The sequence below is a fragment of the Mustela erminea genome, unplaced genomic scaffold (assembly GCF_009829155.1).
Source record: "Mustela erminea isolate mMusErm1 unplaced genomic scaffold, mMusErm1.Pri scaffold_40_arrow_ctg1, whole genome shotgun sequence".
Classification (NCBI taxonomy): domain Eukaryota; kingdom Metazoa; phylum Chordata; class Mammalia; order Carnivora; family Mustelidae; genus Mustela; species Mustela erminea.
This window is the reverse complement of record NW_022476400.1, coordinates 1-16473: the sequence shown is the minus strand read 5'-3', so window position 1 is coordinate 16473 and position 16473 is coordinate 1. Positions and strand designations below refer to the sequence as shown.

Here is a 16473-nt window from a genome sequence, read left to right as displayed (position 1 = left end):
ATTCAGTGGATCAGGGCCCTGGTCACCACAGGCCATCTGCTACAGGAGGGGGTGATCTCCCTCGAAAAAGGAGCAATGACCCAGCCAGAGGGGTGACATCCCCACGTGCTGAGCACTCCGAATTCACGGTAATAATCTCGGGTGGCCTAACTCCCTCACTCGGAATTCCTGGCAGGGAACCACGTGCGGGACCTCAGTTCTGATGAGGACTACGGTAGGGATTGTCACTCATTTTGTTCAGATTTCCAAGGAATGCATTTGTAGGGAGTCATCATCGATCTGAGCAAATCTCAGGACACAGAGCATTCACAGGGCAGGCTCTAGCCTGGCACGGCCACTGAGCTCAGACACGCCGGCCCTTGTGAACACCCAGCCCCAGGCCACGGGGTTGCCAAGGGGGCCATTCTCAGCCAAGGAGGCCTCTGGAAAGACCTGAGCACATGGTGGCAGGGGCGAGACACTTACCGCAGATGTGGGCGACTCCCAGGTGACCACAGCCTACACACCCTGACTCTCCATGGGCGTCCTCGGCTCACAGGTAGGGCATCGCGGATCAGGAAAATGGGATTCGCCAACAGGCACCGACACCCGCGTCCAGCCAACTCCACCTGGGACATGGGGAGAAGTGACAGGAGCGCCTCAGCCCAGGGAAACGTCTATAGGGTTCCACGCCAGTGCCACGCAGTGGGGAAACTCTGCTCTACCTCTCCCTATGATGGGCAGTGCCTGGTCCCGTGCCTGAGGACTAATGCCTACACATGGAAGTCCCCAGGCGTGCAGACACGGGTCGGGCGTCGGGGGTATGGAGGGAAGGGTAGCAGGAAGGGGAGAGAGTGGGGGGGGGCGCACAGTGGGTTTGAGACGTGGGACAGCGCACACACTGTGTCCTTTAATGGAAAAGAGTCCCTAGACCACATACGGCAACACTCGTCTCCTCCATCGGGTGAACACAGGGACCGTGTGTGGCGCATCCCCAGTGAGCACCAGGGGCATCCATGCGACCTCGGCCTCCCCAGAGGAGTATGACCCCAGAGCGAGCACCTCCCCAACTAGCTGCCTCCCAATGTTGGTACCCACCATGCACCCATCAACTACTCGGCCCGACAAGGAGATGCACGTCACAGAAACACGATGAGGCATCAGTGAACCAACCCAAGGGAAATCCCCTTGGCTCCAGGGCAATCACCCTAGGAGCAATGAGCCCCGGGTTCGGGGTGGGAGTAAGTGGCCTCCCACAAGTGGGGCTCAACGCTGCTGCCCTCCATGCCATGGCCCGATCCCCTTGCTTCCTCCATAGAGAAAACCCATGCCGGCTCCAAGATACCCCAGGTAACGAGGGGGTGACCACAAACCAACCCTGCAGAAGGTCACGTCCACGTCGTTCCTGTGGGCTCAGGAGCAAACTGCGAGAAGCGGTGACCCCGAGCGCTAATGCCACCGGCCTGTCAACCCCGCCTCACATTAGCACCCTTGGAAGCTGGTGCAGCCAGCAGTTCTGGAGATCTGGCACCTGGCCCGAAATAGCCCATGGGTCAGGGCAGCACGCCCCAGGTCTTCCCAAGCACAGGAGGCTGAGCATCTGACCCGGAACACTACCTAGCCTGCCACAGGATACAAGTCTCTGGGCCAGGGGTCCCTAAATCTATCGCAAATGCAGGCCACTGCAGAACCACATGTGACTTGGACGAGCAGGCAGCAAGGCCTTGACGGCACTCTCCCACATCACGCAGCCTCGCCTGCCACCCATATGAGAGCCATATTCGTGCACCGTCCCCACCCGGATTCTGCCTGCTGCAGTCCAATTGGCAACACAGACTAGTGGGAAGCAGGCAGGTGCCGGCAACACACCCTGAAGAGCCTCTCCACGAATGCTTCCACTGCCAGGTCAGCCCACGGCGTTGCAAAGGGCGTCACCCTCCAGATAGGACCTGCCCCACTGAACCTAGCCGGGCACCACTAGGGTGCCCAGGGGCTGCCGCCACCAACCGCGAGGAAACCCATCAGACCCGCCATGGTTAGACTCCACGCACACTCGTGGCTCACAGTCACCTGGGCAGCCTTACTCAACGTGAAACTCTAGCAAGAGGAGAAATGGCCCTGCGGCCCGGGGGCCGCCGCCTCCCATCCCAGCAACGCGTGGCCAAGTCTTTCCTGGGACGACACTTCTAGCTGCCTTGGTCTCTGCCCAGGGCTTCCTCCCCGCCGCCATGTGCGCAGCCATGTAGCCTCCCTCCCGCCCCCATGTACAACTCCATGGTGGCCGGGGCCCAAAGGATGGACGCTCTGGCACAGGCGATGTCCTCGGAGTCACCGTCCTGCCCAGTCCCGGAACTCCCTGAGGATGCCCAGCCGCCACGGTGGGCCTCATGCGCTCCGACGTGGCGCCGTTGCAGATGAAGTACGCTCCACTCCTGGCCCAGGATCCTCTTCCCATTCCGTGACTAAAACCTCTCTGCCCTCAGTGGACAAGGCACAGGGAGGTGGAGGCACAAAAGCCAGGGACCGCGGCGAGGACAGCGGTGCTGGTGGCGGTGAGCCGTGAGTGGCGGGGAGGGCCTCGGGGGCCATGGGCCACGTGGCCGGCCGACCTCTGGCATGCACGACCTCCCTGGCCTCTCTGGAAGCAGCCAGACCTTTGACCCCAGAGGGCCCTGGTTCCCGCTGGCCATCTGCTACCGGAGGGGGCATACTCCTTCTGCCACCGAGCAGTTCCCCGGCCCGACGAGCGACATTCCCACGTGCCAAGCACTCCGAGTTAGCGGTAAAGATCTCGGGTGGCCTGAATCTCTCTCTCGGACTTCCTGGCGGGCAACCACGTGCTGGACCTCAGTTCCGATGAGGACGACGGTAGGGATTGTCACTCATTTTGTTCAGATTTCCAAGGAATGCATTTGTAGGGAGTCATCATCGATCCGAGCACGTCTCAGGACACGGAGCATTCAAAGGGACGGCTCTAGCCTGGCACGGCCACTGAGCTCAGACACGCCGGCCCTTGTGAACACCCAGCCCCAGGCCACGGGGTTGCCACGGGGACCATTCTCGGCCAAGGAGGCCTCGGGGAAGACCCGGGCACGTGGTGGCAAGGGAGAGACACTTACTGCAGATGTGGGCGACTCCCAGCTGACCACATCCTACACACCCTGCCTCTCGATGGGCGTCCTCGCCTCACAGGTAGGGCATCGCGGATCAGGAAAATGGGATTCGCCAACAGGCACCGACACCCGCGTCCAGCCAACTGCACCTGGGACATGGGGAGAAGTGACAGGAACGCCTCAGCCCAGGGACACGTCTGAGGGGCTCCACGCCAGTGCCACGCAGTGGGGACACTCTGCTCTACCTCTCCCTACGATGGGCAGTGCCTGGTCCCGTGCCTGAGGACCAATGTCTACACATGGAAGCCTCCAAGCATGCAGGCACGGGGCCGGGCGGGGGAAAATGGAGGGAAGGGTGGCAGGAAGGGGAGAGCGTGTTGGGGGGAGGGGCGCACAGTGGGTTTGAGACGTGGGACAGCCCGCACACTGTGTCCTTTAATGGAAACGAGTCTCTAAACCACATACGGCAACACTTGTCTTCTCCATCGGTGCACAAAGGGCCGGCGTGTGGCGCATCCCCAGCGAGCACCAGGGGCATCCGTGCGACCTTGCCCTCCCCCGAGGGCTATAACTCCAGAGGGAGCACCTCCCCAACCAGCCGCATCCCAACGTTGGTACCCACCACGCAACCAGCACCTACTCGGCCCGACAAGAAGATGCACGTCCTAGCAACACGATGCGGCATCAGTGAACCAACCCGAGGGAAATCCCCTTGGCTCCGGGGCAGTCACCCTAGGAGCAACGAGCCCCGGGTTCGGGGTGGGAGTAAGTGGCCTCCCACAGGTGGGGCCCGATGGCCCTCCGTGCCATTGCCCGTTCCCCTCTTCCTCCATAGAGAAAACCCATGCCGGCTCTAAGATACCCCACGGCCCGAGGGGCTGACCACAAACCAACCCTGCAGAAGGTCACGTCCACGTCGTTCCTGTGGGCTCAGGGGCAAACCGCCAGAGGCGGTGACCCCGTGCGCTCATGCCACCCGCACGACCCCCCGCCTCCCATTAGCACCCCCGGAAGCTGGCGCAGCCAGCAGTTCTGGGGATCTGGCCCCTGGCCCGAAATTGCCCATGGGTCGGGGCAGCACGCCCCAGGTCTTGGGTGGCCCAGGAGGCTGAGCCTCTGACCCGGAGCACTGCCTGGCCTGCCACAGGACCCAGTGTCTCCGGGCCCGGGGTCCCTAAATCTATCGCAAATGCAGGCTACTGCAGAACCACATGGGACTTGGACCAGCAATCAGCAAGGCCTTGTCGGCACTCTCCCACATCGCGCAGCCTCGCCTGCCACCCATATGAGAGCCGTTCTCGTGCCCAGGTCCCCACCCGGATCCGGCCTCCTGCAGTCCACTGACAACACAGACTTGTGGGTAGCAGGCAGGTGCCGGCAACCCACCCTGAAGAGCCTCTCCACGAATGCTTCCACTGCCAGGTCAGCCCACGGCGTTGCAAAGGGCGTCACCCTCCAGATAGGACCTGCCCCACTGAACCTAGCCGGGCACCACTAGGGTGCCCAGGGGCTGCCGCCACCAACCGCGAGGAAACCCATCACACCCGCCATGGTTAGACTCCACGCACACTCGTGGCTCACAGTCACCTGGGCAGCCTTACTCAACGTGAACCTCTGGCACGGGGAGAAATGGCCCTGCGGCCCGGGGGCCGCCGCCTCCCATCCCAGCAACGCGTGGCCAAGTCTTTCCTGGGACGACACTTCTAGCTGCCTTGGTCTCTGCCCAGGGCTTCCTCCCCGCCGCCATGTGCGCAGCCATGTAGCCTCCCTCCCGCCCCCATGTACAACTCCATGGTGGCCGGGGCCCAAAGGATGGACGCTCTGGCACAGGCGATGTCCTCGGAGTCACCGTCCTGCCCAGTCCCGGAACTCCCTGAGGATGCCCAGCCGCCACGGTGGGCCTCATGCGCTCCGACGTGGCGCCGTTGCAGATGAAGTACGCTCCACTCCTGGCCCAGGATCCTCTTCCCATTCCGTGACTAAAACCTCTCTGCCCTCAGTGGACAAGGCACAGGGAGGTGGAGGCACAAAAGCCAGGGACCGCGGCGAGGACAGCGGTGCTGGTGGCGGTGAGCCGTGAGTGGCGGGGAGGGCCTCGGGGGCCATGGGCCACGTGGCCGGCCGACCTCTGGCATGCACGACCTCCCTGGCCTCTCTGGAAGCAGCCAGACCTTTGACCCCAGAGGGCCCTGGTTCCCGCTGGCCATCTGCTACCGGAGGGGGCATACTCCTTCTGCCACCGAGCAGTTCCCCGGCCCGACGAGCGACATTCCCACGTGCCAAGCACTCCGAGTTAGCGGTAAAGATCTCGGGTGGCCTGAATCTCTCTCTCGGACTTCCTGGCGGGCAACCACGTGCTGGACCTCAGTTCCGATGAGGACGACGGTAGGGATTGTCACTCATTTTGTTCAGATTTCCAAGGAATGCATTTGTAGGGAGTCATCATCGATCCGAGCACGTCTCAGGACACGGAGCATTCAAAGGGACGGCTCTAGCCTGGCACGGCCACTGAGCTCAGACACGCCGGCCCTTGTGAACACCCAGCCCCAGGCCACGGGGTTGCCACGGGGACCATTCTCGGCCAAGGAGGCCTCGGGGAAGACCCGGGCACGTGGTGGCAAGGGAGAGACACTTACTGCAGATGTGGGCGACTCCCAGCTGACCACATCCTACACACCCTGCCTCTCGATGGGCGTCCTCGCCTCACAGGTAGGGCATCGCGGATCAGGAAAATGGGATTCGCCAACAGGCACCGACACCCGCGTCCAGCCAACTGCACCTGGGACATGGGGAGAAGTGACAGGAACGCCTCAGCCCAGGGACACGTCTGAGGGGCTCCACGCCAGTGCCACGCAGTGGGGACACTCTGCTCTACCTCTCCCTACGATGGGCAGTGCCTGGTCCCGTGCCTGAGGACCAATGTCTACACATGGAAGCCTCCAAGCATGCAGGCACGGGGCCGGGCGGGGGAAAATGGAGGGAAGGGTGGCAGGAAGGGGAGAGCGTGTTGGGGGGAGGGGCGCACAGTGGGTTTGAGACGTGGGACAGCCCGCACACTGTGTCCTTTAATGGAAACGAGTCTCTAAACCACATACGGCAACACTTGTCTTCTCCATCGGTGCACAAAGGGCCGGCGTGTGGCGCATCCCCAGCGAGCACCAGGGGCATCCGTGCGACCTTGCCCTCCCCCGAGGGCTATAACTCCAGAGGGAGCACCTCCCCAACCAGCCGCATCCCAACGTTGGTACCCACCACGCAACCAGCACCTACTCGGCCCGACAAGAAGATGCACGTCCTAGCAACACGATGCGGCATCAGTGAACCAACCCGAGGGAAATCCCCTTGGCTCCAGGGCAGTCACCCTAGGAGCAATGAGCCCCGGGTTCGGGGTGGGAGTAAGTGGCCTCCCACAGGTGGGGCCCGATGGCCCTCCGTGCCATTGCCCGTTCCCCTCTTCCTCCATAGAGAAAACCCATGCCGGCTCTAAGATACCCCACGGCCCGAGGGGCTGACCACAAACCAACCCTGCAGAAGGTCACGTCCACGTCGTTCCTGTGGGCTCAGGGGCAAACCGCCAGAGGCGGTGACCCCGTGCGCTCATGCCACCCGCACGACCCCCCGCCTCCCATTAGCACCCCCGGAAGCTGGCGCAGCCAGCAGTTCTGGGGATCTGGCCCCTGGCCCGAAATTGCCCATGGGTCGGGGCAGCACGCCCCAGGTCTTGGGTGGCCCAGGAGGCTGAGCCTCTGACCCGGAGCACTGCCTGGCCTGCCACAGGACCCAGTGGCTCCGGGCCCGGGGTCCCTAAATCTATCGCAAATGCAGGCTACTGCAGAACCACATGGGACTTGGACCAGCAATCAGCAAGGCCTTGTCGGCACTCTCCCACATCGCGCAGCCTCGCCTGCCACCCATATGAGAGCCGTTCTCGTGCCCAGGTCCCCACCCGGATCCGGCCTCCTGCAGTCCACTGACAACACAGACTTGTGGGTAGCAGGCAGGTGCCGGCAACCCACCCTGAAGAGCCTCTCCACGAATGCTTCCACTGCCAGGTCAGCCCACGGCGTTGCAAAGGGCGTCACCCTCCAGATAGGACCTGCCCCACTGAACCTAGCCGGGCACCACTAGGGTGCCCAGGGGCTGCCGCCACCAACCGCGAGGAAACCCATCACACCCGCCATGGTTAGACTCCACGCACACTCGTGGCTCACAGTCACCTGGGCAGCCTTACTCAACGTGAACCTCTGGCACGGGGAGAAATGGCCCTGCGGCCCGGGGGCCGCCGCCTCCCATCCCAGCAACGCGTGGCCAAGTCTTTCCTGGGACGACACTTCTAGCTGCCTTGGTCTCTGCCCAGGGCTTCCTCCCCGCCGCCATGTGCGCAGCCATGTAGCCTCCCTCCCGCCCCCATGTACAACTCCATGGTGGCCGGGGCCCAAAGGATGGACGCTCTGGCACAGGCGATGTCCTCGGAGTCACCGTCCTGCCCAGTCCCGGAACTCCCTGAGGATGCCCAGCCGCCACGGTGGGCCTCATGCGCTCCGACGTGGCGCCGTTGCAGATGAAGTACGCTCCACTCCTGGCCCAGGATCCTCTTCCCATTCCGTGACTAAAACCTCTCTGCCCTCAGTGGACAAGGCACAGGGAGGTGGAGGCACAAAAGCCAGGGACCGCGGCGAGGACAGCGGTGCTGGTGGCGGTGAGCCGTGAGTGGCGGGGAGGGCCTCGGGGGCCATGGGCCACGTGGCCGGCCGACCTCTGGCATGCACGACCTCCCTGGCCTCTCTGGAAGCAGCCAGACCTTTGACCCCAGAGGGCCCTGGTTCCCGCTGGCCATCTGCTACCGGAGGGGGCATACTCCTTCTGCCACCGAGCAGTTCCCCGGCCCGACGAGCGACATTCCCACGTGCCAAGCACTCCGAGTTAGCGGTAAAGATCTCGGGTGGCCTGAATCTCTCTCTCGGACTTCCTGGCGGGCAACCACGTGCTGGACCTCAGTTCCGATGAGGACGACGGTAGGGATTGTCACTCATTTTGTTCAGATTTCCAAGGAATGCATTTGTAGGGAGTCATCATCGATCCGAGCACGTCTCAGGACACGGAGCATTCAAAGGGACGGCTCTAGCCTGGCACGGCCACTGAGCTCAGACACGCCGGCCCTTGTGAACACCCAGCCCCAGGCCACGGGGTTGCCACGGGGACCATTCTCGGCCAAGGAGGCCTCGGGGAAGACCCGGGCACGTGGTGGCAAGGGAGAGACACTTACTGCAGATGTGGGCGACTCCCAGCTGACCACATCCTACACACCCTGCCTCTCGATGGGCGTCCTCGCCTCACAGGTAGGGCATCGCGGATCAGGAAAATGGGATTCGCCAACAGGCACCGACACCCGCGTCCAGCCAACTGCACCTGGGACATGGGGAGAAGTGACAGGAACGCCTCAGCCCAGGGACACGTCTGAGGGGCTCCACGCCAGTGCCACGCAGTGGGGACACTCTGCTCTACCTCTCCCTACGATGGGCAGTGCCTGGTCCCGTGCCTGAGGACCAATGTCTACACATGGAAGCCTCCAAGCATGCAGGCACGGGGCCGGGCGGGGGAAAATGGAGGGAAGGGTGGCAGGAAGGGGAGAGCGTGTTGGGGGGAGGGGCGCACAGTGGGTTTGAGACGTGGGACAGCCCGCACACTGTGTCCTTTAATGGAAACGAGTCTCTAAACCACATACGGCAACACTTGTCTTCTCCATCGGTGCACAAAGGGCCGGCGTGTGGCGCATCCCCAGCGAGCACCAGGGGCATCCGTGCGACCTTGCCCTCCCCCGAGGGCTATAACTCCAGAGGGAGCACCTCCCCAACCAGCCGCATCCCAACGTTGGTACCCACCACGCAACCAGCACCTACTCGGCCCGACAAGAAGATGCACGTCCTAGCAACACGATGCGGCATCAGTGAACCAACCCGAGGGAAATCCCCTTGGCTCCAGGGCAGTCACCCTAGGAGCAATGAGCCCCGGGTTCGGGGTGGGAGTAAGTGGCCTCCCACAGGTGGGGCCCGATGGCCCTCCGTGCCATTGCCCGTTCCCCTCTTCCTCCATAGAGAAAACCCATGCCGGCTCTAAGATACCCCACGGCCCGAGGGGCTGACCACAAACCAACCCTGCAGAAGGTCACGTCCACGTCGTTCCTGTGGGCTCAGGGGCAAACCGCCAGAGGCGGTGACCCCGTGCGCTCATGCCACCCGCACGACCCCCCGCCTCCCATTAGCACCCCCGGAAGCTGGCGCAGCCAGCAGTTCTGGGGATCTGGCCCCTGGCCCGAAATTGCCCATGGGTCGGGGCAGCACGCCCCAGGTCTTGGGTGGCCCAGGAGGCTGAGCCTCTGACCCGGAGCACTGCCTGGCCTGCCACAGGACCCAGTGGCTCCGGGCCCGGGGTCCCTAAATCTATCGCAAATGCAGGCTACTGCAGAACCACATGGGACTTGGACCAGCAATCAGCAAGGCCTTGTCGGCACTCTCCCACATCGCGCAGCCTCGCCTGCCACCCATATGAGAGCCGTTCTCGTGCCCAGGTCCCCACCCGGATCCGGCCTCCTGCAGTCCACTGACAACACAGACTTGTGGGTAGCAGGCAGGTGCCGGCAACCCACCCTGAAGAGCCTCTCCACGAATGCTTCCACTGCCAGGTCAGCCCACGGCGTTGCAAAGGGCGTCACCCTCCAGATAGGACCTGCCCCACTGAACCTAGCCGGGCACCACTAGGGTGCCCAGGGGCTGCCGCCACCAACCGCGAGGAAACCCATCACACCCGCCATGGTTAGACTCCACGCACACTCGTGGCTCACAGTCACCTGGGCAGCCTTACTCAACGTGAACCTCTGGCACGGGGAGAAATGGCCCTGCGGCCCGGGGGCCGCCGCCTCCCATCCCAGCAACGCGTGGCCAAGTCTTTCCTGGGACGACACTTCTAGCTGCCTTGGTCTCTGCCCAGGGCTTCCTCCCCGCCGCCATGTGCGCAGCCATGTAGCCTCCCTCCCGCCCCCATGTACAACTCCATGGTGGCCGGGGCCCAAAGGATGGACGCTCTGGCACAGGCGATGTCCTCGGAGTCACCGTCCTGCCCAGTCCCGGAACTCCCTGAGGATGCCCAGCCGCCACGGTGGGCCTCATGCGCTCCGACGTGGCGCCGTTGCAGATGAAGTACGCTCCACTCCTGGCCCAGGATCCTCTTCCCATTCCGTGACTAAAACCTCTCTGCCCTCAGTGGACAAGGCACAGGGAGGTGGAGGCACAAAAGCCAGGGACCGCGGCGAGGACAGCGGTGCTGGTGGCGGTGAGCCGTGAGTGGCGGGGAGGGCCTCGGGGGCCATGGGCCACGTGGCCGGCCGACCTCTGGCATGCACGACCTCCCTGGCCTCTCTGGAAGCAGCCAGACCTTTGACCCCAGAGGGCCCTGGTTCCCGCTGGCCATCTGCTACCGGAGGGGGCATACTCCTTCTGCCACCGAGCAGTTCCCCGGCCCGACGAGCGACATTCCCACGTGCCAAGCACTCCGAGTTAGCGGTAAAGATCTCGGGTGGCCTGAATCTCTCTCTCGGACTTCCTGGCGGGCAACCACGTGCTGGACCTCAGTTCCGATGAGGACGACGGTAGGGATTGTCACTCATTTTGTTCAGATTTCCAAGGAATGCATTTGTAGGGAGTCATCATCGATCCGAGCACGTCTCAGGACACGGAGCATTCAAAGGGACGGCTCTAGCCTGGCACGGCCACTGAGCTCAGACACGCCGGCCCTTGTGAACACCCAGCCCCAGGCCACGGGGTTGCCACGGGGACCATTCTCGGCCAAGGAGGCCTCGGGGAAGACCCGGGCACGTGGTGGCAAGGGAGAGACACTTACTGCAGATGTGGGCGACTCCCAGCTGACCACATCCTACACACCCTGCCTCTCGATGGGCGTCCTCGCCTCACAGGTAGGGCATCGCGGATCAGGAAAACGGGATTCGCCAACAGGCACCGACACCCGCGTCCAGCCAACTGCACCTGGGACATGGGGAGAAGTGACAGGAACGCCTCAGCCCAGGGACACGTCTGAGGGGCTCCACGCCAGTGCCACGCAGTGGGGACACTCTGCTCTACCTCTCCCTACGATGGGCAGTGCCTGGTCCCGTGCCTGAGGACCAATGTCTACACATGGAAGCCTCCAAGCATGCAGGCACGGGGCCGGGCGGGGGAAAATGGAGGGAAGGGTGGCAGGAAGGGGAGAGCGTGTTGGGGGGAGGGGCGCACAGTGGGTTTGAGACGTGGGACAGCCCGCACACTGTGTCCTTTAATGGAAACGAGTCTCTAAACCACATACGGCAACACTTGTCTTCTCCATCGGTGCACAAAGGGCCGGCGTGTGGCGCATCCCCAGCGAGCACCAGGGGCATCCGTGCGACCTTGCCCTCCCCCGAGGGCTATAACTCCAGAGGGAGCACCTCCCCAACCAGCCGCATCCCAACGTTGGTACCCACCACGCAACCAGCACCTACTCGGCCCGACAAGAAGATGCACGTCCTAGCAACACGATGCGGCATCAGTGAACCAACCCGAGGGAAATCCCCTTGGCTCCAGGGCAGTCACCCTAGGAGCAATGAGCCCCGGGTTCGGGGTGGGAGTAAGTGGCCTCCCACAGGTGGGGCCCGATGGCCCTCCGTGCCATTGCCCGTTCCCCTCTTCCTCCATAGAGAAAACCCATGCCGGCTCTAAGATACCCCACGGCCCGAGGGGCTGACCACAAACCAACCCTGCAGAAGGTCACGTCCACGTCGTTCCTGTGGGCTCAGGGGCAAACCGCCAGAGGCGGTGACCCCGTGCGCTCATGCCACCCGCACGACCCCCCGCCTCCCATTAGCACCCCCGGAAGCTGGCGCAGCCAGCAGTTCTGGGGATCTGGCCCCTGGCCCGAAATTGCCCATGGGTCGGGGCAGCACGCCCCAGGTCTTGGGTGGCCCAGGAGGCTGAGCCTCTGACCCGGAGCACTGCCTGGCCTGCCACAGGACCCAGTGGCTCCGGGCCCGGGGTCCCTAAATCTATCGCAAATGCAGGCTACTGCAGAACCACATGGGACTTGGACCAGCAATCAGCAAGGCCTTGTCGGCACTCTCCCACATCGCGCAGCCTCGCCTGCCACCCATATGAGAGCCGTTCTCGTGCCCAGGTCCCCACCCGGATCCGGCCTCCTGCAGTCCACTGACAACACAGACTTGTGGGTAGCAGGCAGGTGCCGGCAACCCACCCTGAAGAGCCTCTCCACGAATGCTTCCACTGCCAGGTCAGCCCACGGCGTTGCAAAGGGCGTCACCCTCCAGATAGGACCTGCCCCACTGAACCTAGCCGGGCACCACTAGGGTGCCCAGGGGCTGCCGCCACCAACCGCGAGGAAACCCATCACACCCGCCATGGTTAGACTCCACGCACACTCGTGGCTCACAGTCACCTGGGCAGCCTTACTCAACGTGAACCTCTGGCACGGGGAGAAATGGCCCTGCGGCCCGGGGGCCGCCGCCTCCCATCCCAGCAACGCGTGGCCAAGTCTTTCCTGGGACGACACTTCTAGCTGCCTTGGTCTCTGCCCAGGGCTTCCTCCCCGCCGCCATGTGCGCAGCCATGTAGCCTCCCTCCCGCCCCCATGTACAACTCCATGGTGGCCGGGGCCCAAAGGATGGACGCTCTGGCACAGGCGATGTCCTCGGAGTCACCGTCCTGCCCAGTCCCGGAACTCCCTGAGGATGCCCAGCCGCCACGGTGGGCCTCATGCGCTCCGACGTGGCGCCGTTGCAGATGAAGTACGCTCCACTCCTGGCCCAGGATCCTCTTCCCATTCCGTGACTAAAACCTCTCTGCCCTCAGTGGACAAGGCACAGGGAGGTGGAGGCACAAAAGCCAGGGACCGCGGCGAGGACAGCGGTGCTGGTGGCGGTGAGCCGTGAGTGGCGGGGAGGGCCTCGGGGGCCATGGGCCACGTGGCCGGCCGACCTCTGGCATGCACGACCTCCCTGGCCTCTCTGGAAGCAGCCAGACCTTTGACCCCAGAGGGCCCTGGTTCCCGCTGGCCATCTGCTACCGGAGGGGGCATACTCCTTCTGCCACCGAGCAGTTCCCCGGCCCGACGAGCGACATTCCCACGTGCCAAGCACTCCGAGTTAGCGGTAAAGATCTCGGGTGGCCTGAATCTCTCTCTCGGACTTCCTGGCGGGCAACCACGTGCTGGACCTCAGTTCCGATGAGGACGACGGTAGGGATTGTCACTCATTTTGTTCAGATTTCCAAGGAATGCATTTGTAGGGAGTCATCATCGATCCGAGCACGTCTCAGGACACGGAGCATTCAAAGGGACGGCTCTAGCCTGGCACGGCCACTGAGCTCAGACACGCCGGCCCTTGTGAACACCCAGCCCCAGGCCACGGGGTTGCCACGGGGACCATTCTCGGCCAAGGAGGCCTCGGGGAAGACCCGGGCACGTGGTGGCAAGGGAGAGACACTTACTGCAGATGTGGGCGACTCCCAGCTGACCACATCCTACACACCCTGCCTCTCGATGGGCGTCCTCGCCTCACAGGTAGGGCATCGCGGATCAGGAAAATGGGATTCGCCAACAGGCACCGACACCCGCGTCCAGCCAACTGCACCTGGGACATGGGGAGAAGTGACAGGAACGCCTCAGCCCAGGGACACGTCTGAGGGGCTCCACGCCAGTGCCACGCAGTGGGGACACTCTGCTCTACCTCTCCCTACGATGGGCAGTGCCTGGTCCCGTGCCTGAGGACCAATGTCTACACATGGAAGCCTCCAAGCATGCAGGCACGGGGCCGGGCGGGGGAAAATGGAGGGAAGGGTGGCAGGAAGGGGAGAGCGTGTTGGGGGGAGGGGCGCACAGTGGGTTTGAGACGTGGGACAGCCCGCACACTGTGTCCTTTAATGGAAACGAGTCTCTAAACCACATACGGCAACACTTGTCTTCTCCATCGGTGCACAAAGGGCCGGCGTGTGGCGCATCCCCAGCGAGCACCAGGGGCATCCGTGCGACCTTGCCCTCCCCCGAGGGCTATAACTCCAGAGGGAGCACCTCCCCAACCAGCCGCATCCCAACGTTGGTACCCACCACGCAACCAGCACCTACTCGGCCCGACAAGAAGATGCACGTCCTAGCAACACGATGCGGCATCAGTGAACCAACCCGAGGGAAATCCCCTTGGCTCCAGGGCAGTCACCCTAGGAGCAATGAGCCCCGGGTTCGGGGTGGGAGTAAGTGGCCTCCCACAGGTGGGGCCCGATGGCCCTCCGTGCCATTGCCCGTTCCCCTCTTCCTCCATAGAGAAAACCCATGCCGGCTCTAAGATACCCCACGGCCCGAGGGGCTGACCACAAACCAACCCTGCAGAAGGTCACGTCCACGTCGTTCCTGTGGGCTCAGGGGCAAACCGCCAGAGGCGGTGACCCCGTGCGCTCATGCCACCCGCACGACCCCCCGCCTCCCATTAGCACCCCCGGAAGCTGGCGCAGCCAGCAGTTCTGGGGATCTGGCCCCTGGCCCGAAATTGCCCATGGGTCGGGGCAGCACGCCCCAGGTCTTGGGTGGCCCAGGAGGCTGAGCCTCTGACCCGGAGCACTGCCTGGCCTGCCACAGGACCCAGTGGCTCCGGGCCCGGGGTCCCTAAATCTATCGCAAATGCAGGCTACTGCAGAACCACATGGGACTTGGACCAGCAATCAGCAAGGCCTTGTCGGCACTCTCCCACATCGCGCAGCCTCGCCTGCCACCCATATGAGAGCCGTTCTCGTGCCCAGGTCCCCACCCGGATCCGGCCTCCTGCAGTCCACTGACAACACAGACTTGTGGGTAGCAGGCAGGTGCCGGCAACCCACCCTGAAGAGCCTCTCCACGAATGCTTCCACTGCCAGGTCAGCCCACGGCGTTGCAAAGGGCGTCACCCTCCAGATAGGACCTGCCCCACTGAACCTAGCCGGGCACCACTAGGGTGCCCAGGGGCTGCCGCCACCAACCGCGAGGAAACCCATCACACCCGCCATGGTTAGACTCCACGCACACTCGTGGCTCACAGTCACCTGGGCAGCCTTACTCAACGTGAACCTCTGGCACGGGGAGAAATGGCCCTGCGGCCCGGGGGCCGCCGCCTCCCATCCCAGCAACGCGTGGCCAAGTCTTTCCTGGGACGACACTTCTAGCTGCCTTGGTCTCTGCCCAGGGCTTCCTCCCCGCCGCCATGTGCGCAGCCATGTAGCCTCCCTCCCGCCCCCATGTACAACTCCATGGTGGCCGGGGCCCAAAGGATGGACGCTCTGGCACAGGCGATGTCCTCGGAGTCACCGTCCTGCCCAGTCCCGGAACTCCCTGAGGATGCCCAGCCGCCACGGTGGGCCTCATGCGCTCCGACGTGGCGCCGTTGCAGATGAAGTACGCTCCACTCCTGGCCCAGGATCCTCTTCCCATTCCGTGACTAAAACCTCTCTGCCCTCAGTGGACAAGGCACAGGGAGGTGGAGGCACAAAAGCCAGGGACCGCGGCGAGGACAGCGGTGCTGGTGGCGGTGAGCCGTGAGTGGCGGGGAGGGCCTCGGGGGCCATGGGCCACGTGGCCGGCCGACCTCTGGCATGCACGACCTCCCTGGCCTCTCTGGAAGCAGCCAGACCTTTGACCCCAGAGGGCCCTGGTTCCCGCTGGCCATCTGCTACCGGAGGGGGCATACTCCTTCTGCCACCGAGCAGTTCCCCGGCCCGACGAGCGACATTCCCACGTGCCAAGCACTCCGAGTTAGCGGTAAAGATCTCGGGTGGCCTGAATCTCTCTCTCGGACTTCCTGGCGGGCAACCACGTGCTGGACCTCAGTTCCGATGAGGACGACGGTAGGGATTGTCACTCATTTTGTTCAGATTTCCAAGGAATGCATTTGTAGGGAGTCATCATCGATCCGAGCACGTCTCAGGACACGGAGCATTCAAAGGGACGGCTCTAGCCTGGCACGGCCACTGAGCTCAGACACGCCGGCCCTTGTGAACACCCAGCCCCAGGCCACGGGGTTGCCACGGGGACCATTCTCGGCCAAGGAGGCCTCGGGGAAGACCCGGGCACGTGGTGGCAAGGGAGAGACACTTACTGCAGATGTGGGCGACTCCCAGCTGACCACATCCTACACACCCTGCCTCTCGATGGGCGTCCTCGCCTCACAGGTAGGGCATCGCGGATCAGGAAAATGGGATTCGCCAACAGGCACCGACACCCGCGTCCAGCCAACTGCACCTGGGACATGGGGAGAAGTGACAGGAACGCCTCAGCCCAGGGACACGTCTGAGGGGCTCCACGCCAGTGCCACGCAGTGGGG

General features: G+C 63.6%; 1 long non-coding RNA gene and 7 other non-coding genes across 12 annotated transcripts in view; all 8 read right to left on the bottom strand.

The window, feature by feature from the left end:
* The window catches only part of LOC116583975, a 62397-nt gene extending 45931 nt beyond the window's left edge, over window positions 1–16466 (bottom strand). For 4 of the 5 annotated variants that reach the window (XR_004282994.1, XR_004282995.1, XR_004282997.1 and 1 more), the window contains exons 1-7: window positions 16249–16466; window positions 13619–13761; window positions 10989–11131; window positions 8359–8501; window positions 5729–5871; window positions 3099–3241; window positions 466–608 (exon numbers count right to left, since the gene is read on the bottom strand). This is a non-coding gene — a long non-coding RNA (uncharacterized LOC116583975). The remainder of the gene's footprint in view (window positions 1–465; window positions 609–3098; window positions 3242–5728; window positions 5872–8358; window positions 8502–10988; window positions 11132–13618; window positions 13762–16248) is intronic. The other variant, XR_004282998.1, reaches the window with a different exon arrangement.
* On the bottom strand, window positions 189–281 carry LOC116583979. The gene has a single exon (XR_004283002.1). It is a non-coding gene; the product is annotated as a small nucleolar RNA SNORD116 (small nucleolar RNA).
* LOC116583978 lies at window positions 2822–2914 on the bottom strand. The gene has a single exon (XR_004283001.1). It is a non-coding gene; the product is annotated as a small nucleolar RNA SNORD116 (small nucleolar RNA).
* Window positions 5452–5544, bottom strand: LOC116583977. The gene has a single exon (XR_004283000.1). It is a non-coding gene; the product is annotated as a small nucleolar RNA SNORD116 (small nucleolar RNA).
* On the bottom strand, window positions 8082–8174 carry LOC116583986. Its single transcript, XR_004283007.1, has one exon. It is a non-coding gene; the product is annotated as a small nucleolar RNA SNORD116 (small nucleolar RNA).
* On the bottom strand, window positions 10712–10804 carry LOC116583985. The gene has a single exon (XR_004283006.1). It is a non-coding gene; the product is annotated as a small nucleolar RNA SNORD116 (small nucleolar RNA).
* On the bottom strand, window positions 13342–13434 carry LOC116583983. Its single transcript, XR_004283005.1, has one exon. It is a non-coding gene; the product is annotated as a small nucleolar RNA SNORD116 (small nucleolar RNA).
* LOC116583982 lies at window positions 15972–16064 on the bottom strand. Its single transcript, XR_004283004.1, has one exon. It is a non-coding gene; the product is annotated as a small nucleolar RNA SNORD116 (small nucleolar RNA).
* Window positions 16467–16473: the final 7 nt, after the last annotated feature.